Source organism: Odocoileus virginianus, chromosome 1 (genome assembly GCF_023699985.2).
Source record: "Odocoileus virginianus isolate 20LAN1187 ecotype Illinois chromosome 1, Ovbor_1.2, whole genome shotgun sequence".
In the NCBI taxonomy this organism is placed as follows: Eukaryota; Metazoa; Chordata; class Mammalia; order Artiodactyla; family Cervidae; genus Odocoileus; species Odocoileus virginianus.
In genome coordinates this window covers 61,177,549-61,194,690 of record NC_069674.1, presented here as the reverse complement: position 1 = coordinate 61,194,690, position 17,142 = coordinate 61,177,549, and the positions used below count along the sequence as shown (strand labels likewise).

The 17,142-nt window shown below is 34.3% G+C and overlaps 1 protein-coding gene across 2 annotated transcripts in view; it reads left to right on the top strand.

Moving 5' to 3' along the window:
* PPP1R3A (protein phosphatase 1 regulatory subunit 3A) overlaps positions 1–17,142 on the top strand; it is a 37,997-nt gene that overhangs the window by 15,200 nt on the left and 5,655 nt on the right. The window lies entirely within an intron of this gene.

Below are 17,142 nucleotides of genomic sequence, written 5' to 3'. Positions count from 1 at the left end.
AGAAGGAGGGAGTACCACATAGGTACAGATGAAAACACATCATTGGCAGTTTATCTTTGGCATCAACTCTTTTAGGGTCCCTTTCTGCTTTCTCTAGCTGTCCAAATCTCTGTATCCTATCTTTTAGATCCATCTTTGCTACTGAAGGACTGAGTTGCAATTTTGTCTTGGTGAAGGTGCAGTTGTGTTATTGTACCTATCATGATTTTATTTTCAAAATGTTCCAGTTATCCTAACAATTGACTGTGCTGTGCTGTGTTTAATCATTCAGTCATGTCCAACTCTTTGCAACCCCAGGGACTGTAGCCCACCAGGCTTCTCTAGGCAAGAATACTGGAGTGGGTTGCCATGCCTTCCTCCAGGGGATCTTCCCAACCTAGGGATCGAATCCCAGGTCTTCCACATTGCAGACAGATTTTTTACATCCTGAGCCGCCAGGGAAGCCCAAGAATACTGGAGTGGGTAGGCTATCCCTTCTCCAGGAAAACTTCCTGACCCAGGAATTGAACCAGGGTCTCCTGCATTGCAGGTGTATTCTTTACCAGCTGAGCTACCAGGGAAGCCCCAACAATAGATTATGAGTATTGTAGTATTGAACAAGTTTATGTAAATTGATATCTGTGAGAAGAAAATATTCTTCATAAAATCAATGCCATATACATATAAATTAAGCAAACCATTTTACATTGATGATTTGGAAAGACAGCAAATGTAATCTTGCAGGTTACTTCACTTTTGTAGCAAATAAAGAAAAAAGACCTGAATGTATGCAGTTTTGATCTTTTTATATAAAACATTATTTTACATATTATAAACTCCAAACACATTAAACTATCAGTATTATCCACAGATATATTTAAGTCATTACATTGCATATTCTGTTTTTTTTCATAACTGTCACCTCATCACTACCATTTTCATCTCAAGACTAATTGTTTCTTTTATGGGATCTAACCAACTAGTGTCCTTGGCAATGCAGTTTATTGTCCTTGCATTTACAATAACTGTTGGGGCAATTTGCCACATAGTACAATTGGAAGATATTTTACCATCCCAAGTTTAAGTCTAAATAAACACCATCAATTTTATAATCAACAATACAGTTGTTAGGGTAGAGAGGATTAATGTCTCTTACCCTAAATAGCATCTAGATTCCCTTTCAGTTAAAAAAAAATCAGTAAATTTAAATTCATTGATGTATGAATTGGTAATCCCCGTGATGAATATAAATTAATTGTTTTATAGACCTAACAGGAGCAGAAGTAAAATCTCTATAAAATTTGCATTAATGCTAACCTGCTTGGTTATGTATACCCTCTCCTCCTCCCACCCCACAGAAAACCTTCAGCTCAGTTCAGTTGCTCAGTCGTGTCCGACTCTTTGCGACCCCATGGGCTGCAGCATGCCAGGTCTCCCTGTCCATCTTAATAGCAGGGTATTGTTACTGAAGCATATATTTTCTCACTATCCATACTTTGATGTAATAAAAACCAGTGTAGAACAGTAGTGTAAAGCAGTGTTTCTTAAGCCTCGGTGCACATCGGAAGGGGAAAACTAAGGCACTCCCATCCAGATCCTCCTATAAGACCACAATTTCATTGGTTGGGGTTGGGTTGCAGTCACAGATTTTTATAAAGCTCCTCAGCTGATTCTGATTTGCAATGAGTTGTGAACAGTATAAACAAAAGATGAAACACAGGTATTTTGAGTTGTAACTTTTAAAAATTTTTTGAAAATCACTTAGTCTCAATATCCACCAAAAGAGTAACACTATTAAGCAAAGAAAAAATTAGCAAATAAAATAATTATGTTGCAAATATGACATGGGGGAATTTTTAAGCACTAACAGCAACATTAAGGACTGTGGGAATTAAGATACCAAAGGTAAGATTTACAAATAGGGCGTTTATTAAAGAAATTTTGTCCTACCATTCGTGAGGACTTGGTAAAGAGAAAAAAAGACTCATTAAATAGCATGGTAAAGTTAATTTCCATTTAGAATGAAATAAGCTTTCAGAAAGTATTTACTTTTTGAAAAGTGTATATTCTACAATTCAGAAAAATCAAACTTTTAAATATGGTGTGTAATTAAAGGATATGATCTTATTAAAGGATATGATCTTCTTTCAGTCTGATCTCTTTGCAAGCCCATGCACATACACAGTTGCTATTGTCTTCCCTGAGTTTGAATTATGGATCTTATTATAGTTGACTCTGTATGGATCCTGTATGAACCCTGTTAGGGATCTTAATACAATGATGATATCAGGGGTGCTGACCTTCTTTGTAGTTAAAAATCTGAGTATAACTTATAGTTGGTCTTACATATACTCAGTTCCTCTGTATCCATAGTTCTGCATCAACAGAATTAACTAACTGCCGTTCAGGCAGTACTATCGTATTTACTATTGAAAAAAAAGTTGGCATATAAATGGACTCATGCAGTTCAAACCTGTGTTGTTCAATGGTTAACTGTATTTTCTTCCATAGGATTCCATACTTCCCCAATCCTGAAAGGTACGGCTGTGACTTTAAATGGCCAGTTTTAATTTATCATTCTTTAGACAGTAAGCTCTGTGAAGGCAGAGTTGATTCAATCTGTTGTGCTAGTGGTTTAATTTCTAGCATGATCTAGCATGATGCCTAGCACAAGTTAACTATTTGTTGAATGAATAAACATTAAATTTTGTCCAACATTATTCTAACTTAGCCTGATTTCCAATCTAAGTTATAATAATGTAGAAGGACAGAATTCTTTTAAAGCCACTTGATAGCTGTATTCTTCAGAAGGTTAAGTGTAAAGTCTTGTGCCATCATGTTAAAAGTGTGGCAGAGATCCCCATCTTTGGCAGCATAACTGCATCCCTGCAGGATTTAGCTCTTGTGTCTGACACCTTCATCAACCCCAGCCTGTGTCCCAACTTCTCCAGCCATCTGTTCCTTGTCCTTTAGCTCATATTGGCTCTCATCTTGTCCTTCCCAAACATCATACTGCTCTTCTAATTACAGACTATCTCAGTGAGCCCCTCACACTTCATCTTCTCAGGACTCCCTGGTAATGTGTATCGCTTTACTTAATCAGGGATCGAAAAGCTTTCAACTGGGAGAGCCATCTTGGCACAGATGAGCTCCTCCTGCCTACTCCATCTCCTCCAGTGAAAGGCACCAGAGGAACAACACAGTGTTTGTACCCTAAGCTTCTTAAATCAGTTGGATTTCTTTTCTTGAATCTGTAGGTTTGTTTGCATCATCTCTGAATCTGCTTACATCTACTCCAGTCTCGAAATTAGCTAGGACCAATAACTGGTATATATTTTCTAGCATCACAGTATTGAAATTAACATGAATAAGAATATGAGATGTAGATAATTGCATGTGATAACTACACTTAGAGAGATTATTTATTTTAAAAATAATATTGCTTCCTATTGAAAGAATTTTAATCAAATAGATTCTATGTAGCATATTGGCAAGTTAGCAAAGATCTTAAAGCTAATTTAAAAATTCTACTGCTTGGACATTATCCAAGTTAAGCACTCTGCACTCCAAAGGACATAGTCAGGACAGTGAAAACAGGAGAAAACACTTACAAATCATGTATCTAATAAGTGTCTTACTCAAAAGAACTCTTACAGATGAATACTAAAAAAACAGCCTAATCTGAAAATTAGCAAAGGATTTAAATAGGTATTTCTCTGGAGAAGATATATTAATAAGCTGCAGTCTATGGCATAGCAAAAGAGTTGAACACCACTTAGCAATTGAACAACAATAACAAAGAGCATGAAAAAGAACTCAATATCATTAGCTACTATGAAGTAAGTGAAGTGAAAGTCACTCAGTCGTGTCCTACTCTTTGCAACCCTATGGACTGTAGTCCATGGAATTCTCCAGGCCAGAATACTGGAGTGGGTAACCTTTCCCTTCAGGGAATCTTCCCAACCCAGGGATCAAACCCAGGTCTCCCACATTGTAGGTGGATTCTTTACCAGCTGAGCCACAGGGGAAACCCAGTTACTATGAAAATGCAAATCAAAACCACAATGAGATGCCACTTTACACCCACTATAATGACAACAATCAATAAGAGAGATAATAGTAAGTGTTGGTGAGAATGTGGAGAAACTGAAATTATAGGATTATCATAAACCCAGCCATTTCACTTCTAGGTATCTAACCAGGGGAAATGAAGACACATGTCCATCCAAACACTATGTAAATATTCACAGCAGCACTGTCTACAAGAGCCAAAAGGTGGAAACAAGTCAAATACCCATAAACTGGTGAATGCATAAATAAAGTCAGTGTATCTCTACAATGGAATACTATTCACCAATAAAAATGAAGTATTGATACATCCTGTAACACTGATGAACCTCAAAAACATTTTCCTCCATAAAACAGGAAAGACGCAAAAAACACATACTGCATGATTCTCTTTAGTATGAAAAGTGCAGAACAGGCAAATATATTAAGACAGAAATAAGATTAGCGGTTGCCTAGGACTAGGGAAAAGTGATTCTAACAGTCATATCCTTTTGGGGTGTTCTGGGAATGTTCTAAAATTAGATTAGGGTGGTAACTGCACAATTCTGTAAATTGAACAAATCTGAATTAAAAATTCAAAATGGGTGGATTTTGCGGTATGTAAATTTTATTTTAATAAAGCTGTTACCTTAAAAAATATATTACTAATTTTGTGTAGTGATACAAATATTTTATGATAAACAGATCTTGATTTCTGAGCTGCACTGCAGAATTTAGGGTTTATAAGTTTAGAAATAAGGGTCTATTTCTCCTAAAATTTAGTGGAGAGATAATAGTAAAAGCTTGTTTTGTTTTCTAGATAAGTCTAGAATAAAATGGAGAAGGAAATGGCAACCCACTCCAGTGTTCTTGCCTGGAGAATACCAGGGACGGGGTATTCCATCCCTGGTGGGCTTCCGTCTATGGGGTCACCCAGAGTTGGACACAACTGAAGCGACTTAGCAGCAGCAGCAGCAGCAGAATAAAATGAGAAGAAAATGAATATAGGTTAGCATATAAAGTCCCAGAAGAAAAACTGTATTTCCCATACATGGTATGTGTATAAGCTTTAAAAGATACTTGAATACCTTTCCATGACTTCTATAGCTAATTCTGTTGTGGGAATAAGGAATATAAGTTTAATTCCCTTCTTCATAGTATATTAATTCAAGAACTGAACAGCTTTCACTCTATAACATTTTTCTTATTGTTTCAACAGGGAATGCAGATACTAATTTTGTCTTTTTGCAAAGTGTAAAGTGTTGATGTAATAATAATAGCTAATACTTACTGATTGCTTGCTGTATGCCAGACACTGAGCAGTTCAAATCCATTTCCTCACTCATGTGTTACACTAGCACAGACACTTACTCGGCTTACTTAATTGCACTCTTCTTTCTTGTGTCCTCTTTCATGGCCTCTCTCTGCTCTCTTTTTCTTTTTTCTACTCCACTACTTTTTCCCCACCCACCTTAGAGCAAATTATTCAACTGTTGGCTATACTATTTGTTTCAGAGTTTTACTTATTAAAAGCAAGTGTTTTGTTCACATTGTTCTGCCTTTGGCCAAAGACCAATTTGATATTGCAGAAAAATATCAAGTCAGATTTTGTGTTGAATTTTGATTGATTTAGTCAAAATGTTCAACTGGTTTGTTTATATAAACCTGCCCTAAATCAAAGAAATGTGGGCTAAAGGGGAGGAGCTCTTTGAAAGTGAAGTGGTAGATTCCACAGGAGAGTAGAATCTTTTGTGAAAAAATCTGCAACAGAGGACAAAAGAAAGAAAATACTAGTTCACAAAAGGTGTGGGTGAAGGACTGGCAAAGCAAACCTATAACAGAAGATGTGGACATTTGTGAGTATGCCTCAGTGCATTGCATTAATAATTTGCGTATTAAGAAGTCATGAGTCTTCATGTTAATGAATCCCTAACTAGTCTCTGACACAATAGACTGAGCGTCCCTGGAGAAGTCATTATGGCCCATCATGTCAATGATCCGCATATTAATGACTCCCTTACAGGCTCATCAACAGGTAGTCTCACAGGCTTCCATTGAGTTCTTTTTCATTTGCTTTTTAAATGTACCTTCTCCTCCCTTCCTTTTGTAATACTATTGTGAAGAATTGACAAAAAGGTGCATTAAGATGATTTTAATGTGATGTAAGTTCACAAAAGCATTAAATTTAGAAATAATATGTTAAGACTTTCTGAGTCTGCCTATAAAACTTTTCAAAAGCAGTTACGTACAAATCCAATTTGATAATAGCATTATTATTTAGATTTTAACACAAACCATCCACTCTAATTTATCATATTTCTCTTTTCACTGATATATCAATTTATGCTATGATTAGCATAAGTAGAATAGCTAGTTTAAAAATGTTTGTGAAACTGAATTTCTTGAAAATGGAAATGAATTTCAATGGATTTCATATTATAAAGATTACTAAACACTTACTAAAACCATAAAACTAAGTAGCAGAAACTGCTAAGATATAGAATTTAAAAATATAAATGAATTTTAAATTAAGAGATAAAGCAAGACAATAAATAAATGGTCCTAGGATTTAAAAAAAATTATTTTATAACTTTTAAATTTAACATTTAGTTAAAAGCAATCATGAGAAGGCAGTAGTTTAATATTTCTAACTTGATTTGGCTTGCCCTGGCTTTTGTTGGTCCTAATTATTATATTATTATATGTGAAATGCTGGGCCGGATGAAGCACAAGCTGGAATCAAGACTGCCAGGAGAAATATCAATAACCTCAGATATGCAGATACCACCCTTATGGCAGAAAGTGAAGAAGAACTAAAGAGCCTCTTGATGAAAGCGAAAGAGGAGAGTGAAAAAGTTGGCTTAAAGCTCAACATTTAGAACACTAAGATCATGGCATTCGGTCCCATCACTTCATGGCAGACAGATGGAGAAACAATGGAAACAGTGACAGAATTTACTTTCTTGGACTCCAAAATCACCGCAGATGGTGATTGCAGCCATGAAATTAAAAGACACTTGCTCCTTGGAAGAAAAGCTATGACCAACCTAGACTATATATTAAAAAGCACAGATATTACTTTGCTGACAAAAGTCTGTCTAGTGAAAGCTATGGTTTTTCCAGTGGTCATGTATGGATGCAAGAGTTGGACAATAAATAAAACTGAATGCTGAAGAATTGATGCTTTTGAACTGTGGTGTTAGAGAAGATTCTCGAGAGTCCCTTGGACTGCAAGGAGATCCAACCAGTCCATCCTAAAGGAAATCAGTCCTGGGTGTTCACTGGAAGGACTGATGCTGAAGCTGAAACTCCAATATTTTGGCCGCCTGATGTGAAGAGCTGACTCATTTGAAAAGACCCTGATGCTGGGAAAGATTGAAGTCAGGAGGAGAAGGGGACGACAGAGGATGAGATGGTTGGATGGCATCAACGACTCAATGGACATGAGTTTCAGCATGCTCTGGGAGTTGGTGATGGACAGGGAAGCCTGGCGTGCTGCAGTCTATGGAGTTGCAAAGAGTCATACGTGACTGAGTGACTGAACTGAACTGAATTATTATATTTAAGATATCTGGTGAATTTTTTACAAACATAAAAGGTATAATCTCCTATATGAAATACTGTAGAACTGCTCTACTAGTACTTATATTGAATTTCACATCATTTCACTTGATCTACTCTATAGATAAAGGGACAGGTATTGATATATGCTTGAAACTCTCATGAGACAGGACTGGGACAAAGGCTGGGGGAGAGTTGCTTGGCACTTTGCCCCCCATTAGAAAGAAAAGAACAACCACATGCAAACAATACTATCTCTGGAAATAATACAGGGCACAGATGCTCAGGGGAGTGGCTGCCACCCTAAGTTGGGCAACAGATCCTTCTTGGAGGTGAGGTGTCACTTCCGAAAGATTTGATTTCACAGTCTGGAAGTCTCATGGTCCTTTGTTTTCCTTCCTGCTCACAGCCCTTCCAAATACAACCTTTCCACATACACACTGGGAATATCAATTTACATTTTAAATTGTCTTTTTCTTAAAAGTTTTCAAAACAATATGTAACACAAGTTCTGTAGAGCTTGGATGTCAAAGCTCAGTACTGAACAAACCAAGTATCTTAGTGATACTTATATGTAGATTTCACAGAGAAAATAGGTTTAATCAGGATTTCCTTAATTGCAATTAGCTGGCTCACAGTCATGACTCTGTGATAATGACTTTTTACACAACCACAAACAAATCAGTAATAAAGAAATCCTGAGAATTAGTATCCTTAGGAAAAAGCAGATAGTAATAATTCTCTGATAATATTTGAAAGGTGGATGAAGTATAAAGTTCTTAGAAATCACTTTGTAGGGGAACATGGAGAATCAGAATGTCAGAATTCTAAAGTAGTAAGAGTCTCAGCTGGACAATCACTAATTTTTTGTCAGCCATGGATGACAATTACTTCCATTAAGAGCTGAGGTAAAATAAGGACTTTAGACCGAATAAAGTTAAAAATTTTTTTCTGATATCTCTCTGATATACATTCTTTAGTTTTTCCTCCATCACTTACAAACATTTATATTTCTCTCTTGCTAGAATATAATTGGCAGACTGTGGCAGAATAGTCCCTTGGGCCAGGTTTACCTATAATTTTTTTTTTTCTATTTAAAATTCATGGATTCTGGTTGTAATTGCATTGCTCCCAAAGGAACCTACAATATTTTTGTTGTTCACATGTGAACTTTCAAGATTTGACTTAAATACAGACTAGATTCTCATATTTTGGTATTCCTTTTGAAGACACTCTAAGGAGATCTCATCTCTACAAAATTGCACATGATGCCCAGATTTGATCACAGAATTAAATCCAAATAATTTTTTTCTCTCTAATCCCTGTGGGATGGGGTGAGCAAGAAAAAATAGTACCCACCACTTTGACATGACGAAGCAGATTTGAAAATAGCAATCCTTGGCAGAAGACAGAATTAGGAAATGAAGCAACTTTGGAAAAGAAACTTACCAAAGAGTTCTTCAACAGGTCATGTTTTTCAGTTGCTTCTTTCTCTGCTATTGAAATTTCTTGCATCAAGAAGGCATGGCACCATTATTGTCAGTATGTTTTCAAGATCAAGGACTGAGGCAATAGGCAATGTGCTAAATTTAGTAAAAGAAATACAGAAGATTTTTGGGAACACAGCAATTCAGCTTTATAGAAAACAGGAAAGTGACTCAATAAAACCATCTGGTTACTAATGTGGTAGCATATATTTAGTTACCTGAATACTTAAGCAATTCACTAGAGTTTACTAAAGGGTCTTATGGTTTGCAATGGTTTATGCTTACATTTTAAAAGTAATAAATTAACTTATATCATATGTGTTATCCAATATATTTGCTCATCCTGATCACTTGTAGATATTGGTAATGTTTTTTCATTATTTGAGAAGTTTTATCTGGACATAGTAAAATAATGGGGAAACAAATTACTGTATAATCTTCATTATAAATAATACAAGACTAGTTGACAAGTTGTAGTGGTAGGATTTCTGTGGGTATTAAATTTGAAATGCTCACTATAAGATTTAATTGAGAATTTATCTTTGTATTGCAATGTCAATAGTTATTTCTATTGATCCTTCTAGCATTTATATGTCTTTTGACAACAAATTTTTAAAACTTCCAAATTATATTTCAAAATCATATTTGTGGGATACTATTAGTTATATAAATAGGCAATCTTAAAGCAGAAGGCATCCTATTTAATATCAAAACTGAGAAAGGCAAATTTTCTCTATTTTGAACAATAAAGGAGTTGATAGGTAGTGGCTGCCAGGCTGCATAGAGAACGGTCACTAGGCTCAATCTGGACTCAGCAAGGAAACCCCTTGATCTGTTATCAGTGTTTGCCATGGATGCTAGAGAGGGAGGCCAGCATGAGAGTATTGTATTTGATATCCCTAATCTAATCCGGAGCTTTCACTTTGAAGATAAGGAATGTGACGCCCACAAAAACCATGTTCTTCAGCATATTAATTATTAGTCCCCAAGTTCAGCATCTTAAGGAAATACAAAGTCACTTAAAAATGTTTATGTTTTCTCTTTGAGATTATTTTTGCTTCATTCAATCCTTTACTGATGCAGAACTGTCTTCACTTTGTTTTCCTTTCCAGCATTATTGTCAAGGAACTGAATTTTAATGCATGTTTTCATCCTGAACTCCTTCTGGCATTGTGCCTTTAACCTTTTTTTCCTTAGACACTTTTGTTCACAATTAGACATTTATTGCTCTAATTGTCTTTCTTTTGATCAAATATTTCTTTTCTGTTTTCAGTTTTATTCCTGATCTAAAGAAGACTACTGGTGTTGTAACACCAAAGGATTAGATACTGAGCCCTTGTAGTTGGTTAATGTATTATTAACTTCACCTCTCATTAAGTACAAGTTTCTGCTCTCCTCCCTCCTCCAAATCATAAATGGCTGTAAATGTCAGAACACAAGAAAGTCCATTTTTAGAGAAATATCACAATAAGATTATGAAAATAAACAACATACAATGCATAATTATTTATTTCAGGAAAACCTTTTCAATTTAAGTATCCACTTAGCAACGCCAATTCTAATACTAAAATGTTCTTCTTAAGTGTCTTTTAAAAACTCTTAAATGAGGCACATATTATTTCTAACTTGAAAGCTCTCCATTCATTTATTTTCTTTCTTCCTTTAGGGAAGGAAGGTAAAGGAAATCAAATGAGAGCAGCAGCTTTGAACAAAGAGGGCAGACTTAACATACTTTTTGAGGAGTTCAATATTGACTTTTTAGCTGCTTATCAGAACAAGAGGTGATGCCTAAGAATTCCAAGTTGGTTATCTTTGGTCAGTGCTGAGTACTTTTAAGAAGAGTTGTTAAAGAGACACAAATGCAACATTCATGACTCATTTTGGAAATGATCCTTTTTTTATGCCAACTTTTTGATTCCTCTTGGAACAGAGTTACACTTCTACTACCTACAACCTAATCCTGACATTTACCCTGACTGGCTGGGTAATTCCATCACATTAGACAGATTGTGTGGAACAGGTTTCACTCATATTTTAAGAGATATATGAGCTTTTAGCACAATAGCATTACAGAAACTCAGGAAAAATGATATTACTACTTATACTAAAAGTACTACATTTTGGCAGTGTTAAAATTAACCATAACTCTAAAAGCCTAAGTGCCACATACCTAGAAACTTCAGGAATATTAACAGGGTGCATAGATTCTGACACTGAATAAATCAATTGGGTAATAACAGAAAGTGAATTAGCATTCCCATGCAAACTGTATTTGGTGAAGACATTTTTAAATAGAAAGGTACTTTCACTGATGATCTAGTGATCTTTCTTTGGAGGGTGGCCCTCTGATAGTAAAGGTATATTTTTTAAAAAACTAAGCAAGTATGTTATCATGGGCTGCCAGTTTTACACTTGAAAGTAACTTGTGGGAAAAAAGGTAACTTGTGGATTAAAGACATGAGAGAATGGAGTAAACCTTAAAAAATATATAGATAATTGCAAGTAAAAGGAGAAGCACGGGAATTTGTTACTGTAGCAGTGGAGAACTAATGATCAGCATGGTATTTACTACATGTCACTAACAATGATAATAACAATAGTGATAATAATAATAACAATACATTTATTAGACATTTCCACATATTGAGAATTATGTTAAATAATTGCCCTGTGTATAAGGACTAGGCAACAACTGGAGCAAAGTGAGACACAGAGAGGTTAAGTGTTGTGTTGAGGTTAAGGCTTGTTGGAGGTTGCATGGCTAGTAAGTGACTTAGTAATTGGTAAGTAACAGGAAAGACAGATTTGAATCCAGGTCTTTCTGCTCTTTTTCACTATGAACTGACTAAAATAAAAGCCAGGAAACTAGGCATAACCTATTGATGCACTGTCAGGCACGCATACCTGAGAGTAGAAAGGAAGGCTGCAAAGCGTCTACATGAGCACCTGAGAAGCTGATTACCCAGGCTGGAAGACATCAGAAATCAGCCAGCTGACTAATTAGAACTTACGGCATAGAGTGGATGCTCAACAATGACCTGTCTTATGATTAAATAATCCTAATGACTGACTATAGTATATACTTAAGGTACGCTAGTAATGAAGTATCCCTCCACAAATGACATATCTTTTTGACTTTTTAATTTCTAAATTTATACTAGATTTAATTTTTTGTTTGTTTAATTATTTAAGCCCATAGTTAAAAACTTTGCCTTTTAACTTTGGAGGGGGAGGTACTTCAAACATTAAAAGACACAAAAATACACATGCTTTATTAGAATTTTTATGACACTAACTTTTAATGAGGAAAGAAAAGAAGAACAATGTTATGATAATGCTGATAAGATGTAGACAGAAAGGAAGACTAGAAAGGACACTGTGCATTTACTCAGCACAGTGTCAGACACTGTTAACCACGAGGAAGAGCAGTAAGAAACTCCCCTGCTCAAAAAGGACTCAGGGAAAAGAAAATCTCTTTTTCAAGTGGTGCTGGGAAAACTGGTCAACCATGTGTAAAAGATTGAAACTATAACATTTTCTAGCACCATACACAAAAATAAACTCAAAATGGATTAAAGATCTAAATGTAAGACCGGAAACTATAAAACTCTTATAGGAAAACATAGGCAGAACACTCTCTGACATAAATCACAGCAAGATCCTCTATGACTCATTTCCCAGAGTAATGAAAATAAAAACAATAAACAAATGGGACCTAATTAAACTTAAAATCTCTTGCACAATGAAGGAAACTATAAGCAAGGTGAAAAGGCAGCCTTCAGAACATAAAAAAAAATAATAGCAAATGAAACTACTGATGAAGAATTAATCTCCAAAATATACAAGCAGCTCATGCAGTTCAATAATAGAAAAATGAACAACCCAATCAAAAGTGGGTCAAAGAACTAAAAGACATTTCTCCAAAGAAGACATACAGATGGCTAATAAACACATGAAAATATACTCAACATCTCTCATTATTAGAGAAATACAAATCAAAACCACAATGAGGTATCATCTCACACTGGTCAGAATGGCCGCCATCAAAAAGTCTACAAACAATAAATGCTGGAGAGGGTGTGGAGAAAAGGGAACCCTCTTACACTGTTTGTTGGAATGCAAACTGGTACAGCCGCTTGGAGAACAGTACAGAGATTCCTTAAAAAATGAAACAGAACTGCCATATGGTTGAGGAAACTAGAATTGAAAGAGACACGCGTACCCCAGTGTTCACTGCACCACTGTTTACAATAGCCAGGACATGGAAGCAATCTAGACGTCCATTGGCAGACAAATGGATAAGGAAGTTGTGGTACATATACATAATGGAATATTAGTCAGCTATAAAAAGGAACGCTTTTGAGTCCTTTCTAACGAGGGGGATGAAACTGGAGTCTATTAAACAGAGTGAAGTAAGTCAGAAAGAGAAACAGCAATACAGTATATTAATGCATATATATGGAATTTAGAAAGATGGTAGTGACAATCCTATATGCAAGGCAGCAAAAGAGACATAGATGTAAAGAACAGACTTTTGGACTCTGTGGGAGAAGGTGAGGGTGAGATGATTTGAGAGAATAGCATTAAAACATGTATGTCATCATATGTAAAATAGATAACCAGTGTAAGTTCAATGCATGAAGTAGGTCACTCAAAGCCGGTGCTCTGGGACAACCCAGAGGGATGGGGTGGGGAGGGAGGTGGAAGGAGTGTCCAGGATGGGGGGACACATGTGCATCCGTGGCTGATTCAAGGTGACGTATAGCAAAAACCACCACAATACTGTAAAGTAATTATCCTCCAAGTAAAATAAATAAATTACTTAAAAAGGACTCAGAATATAAAGGGGAAACTAGAAATTTTCTCTAACATATTTCATTTCTACCATGACTGTATATAGTTCTGGGGCCTATCATCATCAACCATAAAGTTCTTTGCCTTTATTTTTAAATTTTCTAAAGTTGCTTTAGTTAAACCCTTTAAATGTAATTGGTCATAAAACAGATACTTTGGGTTTTGGAGTGGGATTTTATCTATACACACCCTGTAATTTAGACCAGAGAGCAAACCATTTGTCTGAATATATTACCTGAAACTAGAATTTAACAATTTAGATATTTTAAATGATACAATAAACACCTGTAAAACAAAACAAATTATCATTTCCTCATTCTTTCCCCCTGACTCACCCCACTTTTATGTAATCATAATCTTGAAAATCAAGCTTTCTTGTTTATAAGAATTATATCCTATGTATTCCTTGATAAATGTATTTAGATTATTTCAATAGCTTTTAGCACAATAAAAAAGAAACAACTCTGATGCAATGTTTTAGCACTGTTCATTTAATTATATGTTGCTAAAATTTATCCATATTAGTGTATGTCTCTGTGTACTTTAAATCAATTTTGAGTGCTATATATATTTCTCTTGTGGTAATACCAAGTTTTACGTCTACTCTTCCATTGATAAACATTTGGATTGGTTCAATTTTATGTAGTTGATGGCGATCAACTATCAACTGATAAAATTGATGGTCAATTTTATCAATTGAATAAGTAAAAATTTAAGTAAGTATAAAATAGCATCGCCTTGTGGTCTTGATTTGCATTTCTCTGTTTTTTAATAATGCTGACCATCCTTTATATGCTTATTGACTATGTGCATTTTCTCTCCTGTGAAATGTCTACCCTCTCTCTTGATTCTATTGAAATGTTTGTGCTTTCTTATTGAATTGTAGAAGTTCTTTATATTTCTTGATATTTATTTTGTGTTGATGTTGTATAATGTAAGTATCTTCTCCCAGTTTAGTTATATTTTTCTATTATAAAGAGGTCTTTCAATGAACAGAAGTTTTAAATTTTAATAGAGCTAAACTGATAATCTTTGTATTTTTATAGTGGTTTTATTTTTCCTTCTTTAAGAAAACATTTTCTACTCTGAGGTCTGAAAAATATTCATATATTCTACTAAGAATTTCAAGGTTTTTGACATGTAAAATCCTAATGCACCTGTAATTGATTATTGAATATTTGTTGTGCTAATTTCACTTTTTTCCCATGAGGGTAGTCATTTTCCCTATCTCCATTTACTAAGATGTCCCTTATTTCACTGATGTCTGACATGCTACTTTTATCAAATACCAAAGTTCTAGATATGTGCGATCTGTTTCTAAGCTCTCAACACTTTCCTGTCTCAGTGCCAATATAATTGTCTTAATAACTATATCCTCATAAGAAGTATTGAAACTACATAGAGGTGCTTCCTCTACTATCTCTCAGAAGTAGACCAGCGATTTTTAGTCCTTTATTCTTCTCTTTAGAATCATATATTCAAATTTTGTGAAAACATGTTTTGAAATGTTGATTAGAAGTGAATTTGTAGATCATATATAGAGATACTATCTTCGTAATTTTCCTATCTATAAACATGGTATATCTCTCAATATTTTTTAGGTCTTTAATACTTATTGATGCAATTCTATTCTTTTCCTTGTAGGAGTTTTACACATTTTGTACTAGTTTTTTAAACAAATATTTGATCTAATACTTAAATTTCATCTATTTTGGATTCTTTTTCTTGTATTTACCCCTAAATCTAAGATTTCCCTCCTATATTTCTGTCTTTACATGTTTTTGTAAGATATCAAACTAGTAATACCCATTTTGATACCTAACTATTTATCCTCTCACTGAGTTAAAAGCAAGTTCCTTTCCTTTTGATGAAATTATTTTAAAAATTTAAGCATTCTAAAGAATCTAATAAGAAAAATGATTAATAACATTTTGTTTAGGCAAAAACATAAAGCTTTAATGATATTTTCCTCTACAAAGGAGATTTTCAATATTGTTATCAGATGAAAGATAAAGAAAGAATACCTAAATGTTGTTTAATGGTTTATATATTTTTAAGAGTACATAGATTTTCTGGACATGGAGAAAAAAAATGTGTCAACTTGCAGTTGGATTTCACAAAAATGAATCTTTGTATAATTATAGGCCTGATTAAACAATACATATTATAGATTAAAATAGTATCACTTATGATAATATAATATTTTCTAATGAAATTTTCTATGTAAAAACACTATTTTCATTTCTGGGCCCAGTGCAAGGTAGCACATAGTTTTGGCAAAGCTAAAATTGAGCATCATAAATGTATACAAAGCTGAATTACTTCTTACATGGTCAAGATGGAAGAATTTGTAATTTTCTTGTGATTTGTCAAAACAAGATTAGCCCTCTGGGGATTTGGATCAATGCTGTTCATGCAATGAAAACTAGGTTCTATTACTCAAATTCATCAGTCATTGTGAACTCTCTGGATTTCTTTTACTGCAGAAAAATCATTGAGAAAAGCCAGTAGGAGAAAATTCAGCTGAGGCAGTACAAGAAAATGTGAATATTGGTTCAATCATTTCTGACAGACTGACTTGTGACATAACTATACACAAAGTGAGCTTTTCACTAACTATTTTCTTGCTACTGTGGACAAATCTAAATTCTTATAATTCCACAAATACACCTATAAACAGATTACACTTGAAAGAAAAAGGTATTTGTCTTTCTCAATAAGTATGCAAAATATGAGAGAAAAGCAAGTATAATCTGAATTATTTTAAAGAAAAAAAAATATATGTTTCCATATGAATGACCAAAATCTTGGCTGTGAAACTGGCCTTTGGCTATACACACATGAAGTCTTTAAACTGGGTATAAATTTAGCTGCCTTTTAATTTCTATCTAGTTTCTTTTCTCCTTTTCTGGAGAGAGAGAGTTAACATTATGTCAGTTCAACTGGAAGAGTTTTGAGTGAAATGGAAAACAAAAAAATTAATAATTGGAACATTAGAAAGTAATTTTAATGACCACAATGGACTGTCAGTTCATAAAACTTCATCATTTAAAATAAGAGAGAAATATTTGGCCTTTCAAAGTGACAATTATGGGATAATCTACATTTATATATATATATTTCCTTTGGTTGTATGTTTTAATATGAGTAAAATAATTTTATTTAGAATTATGGTATTGTGTAAATAATTTTTACATTTTTTACAACTAATATA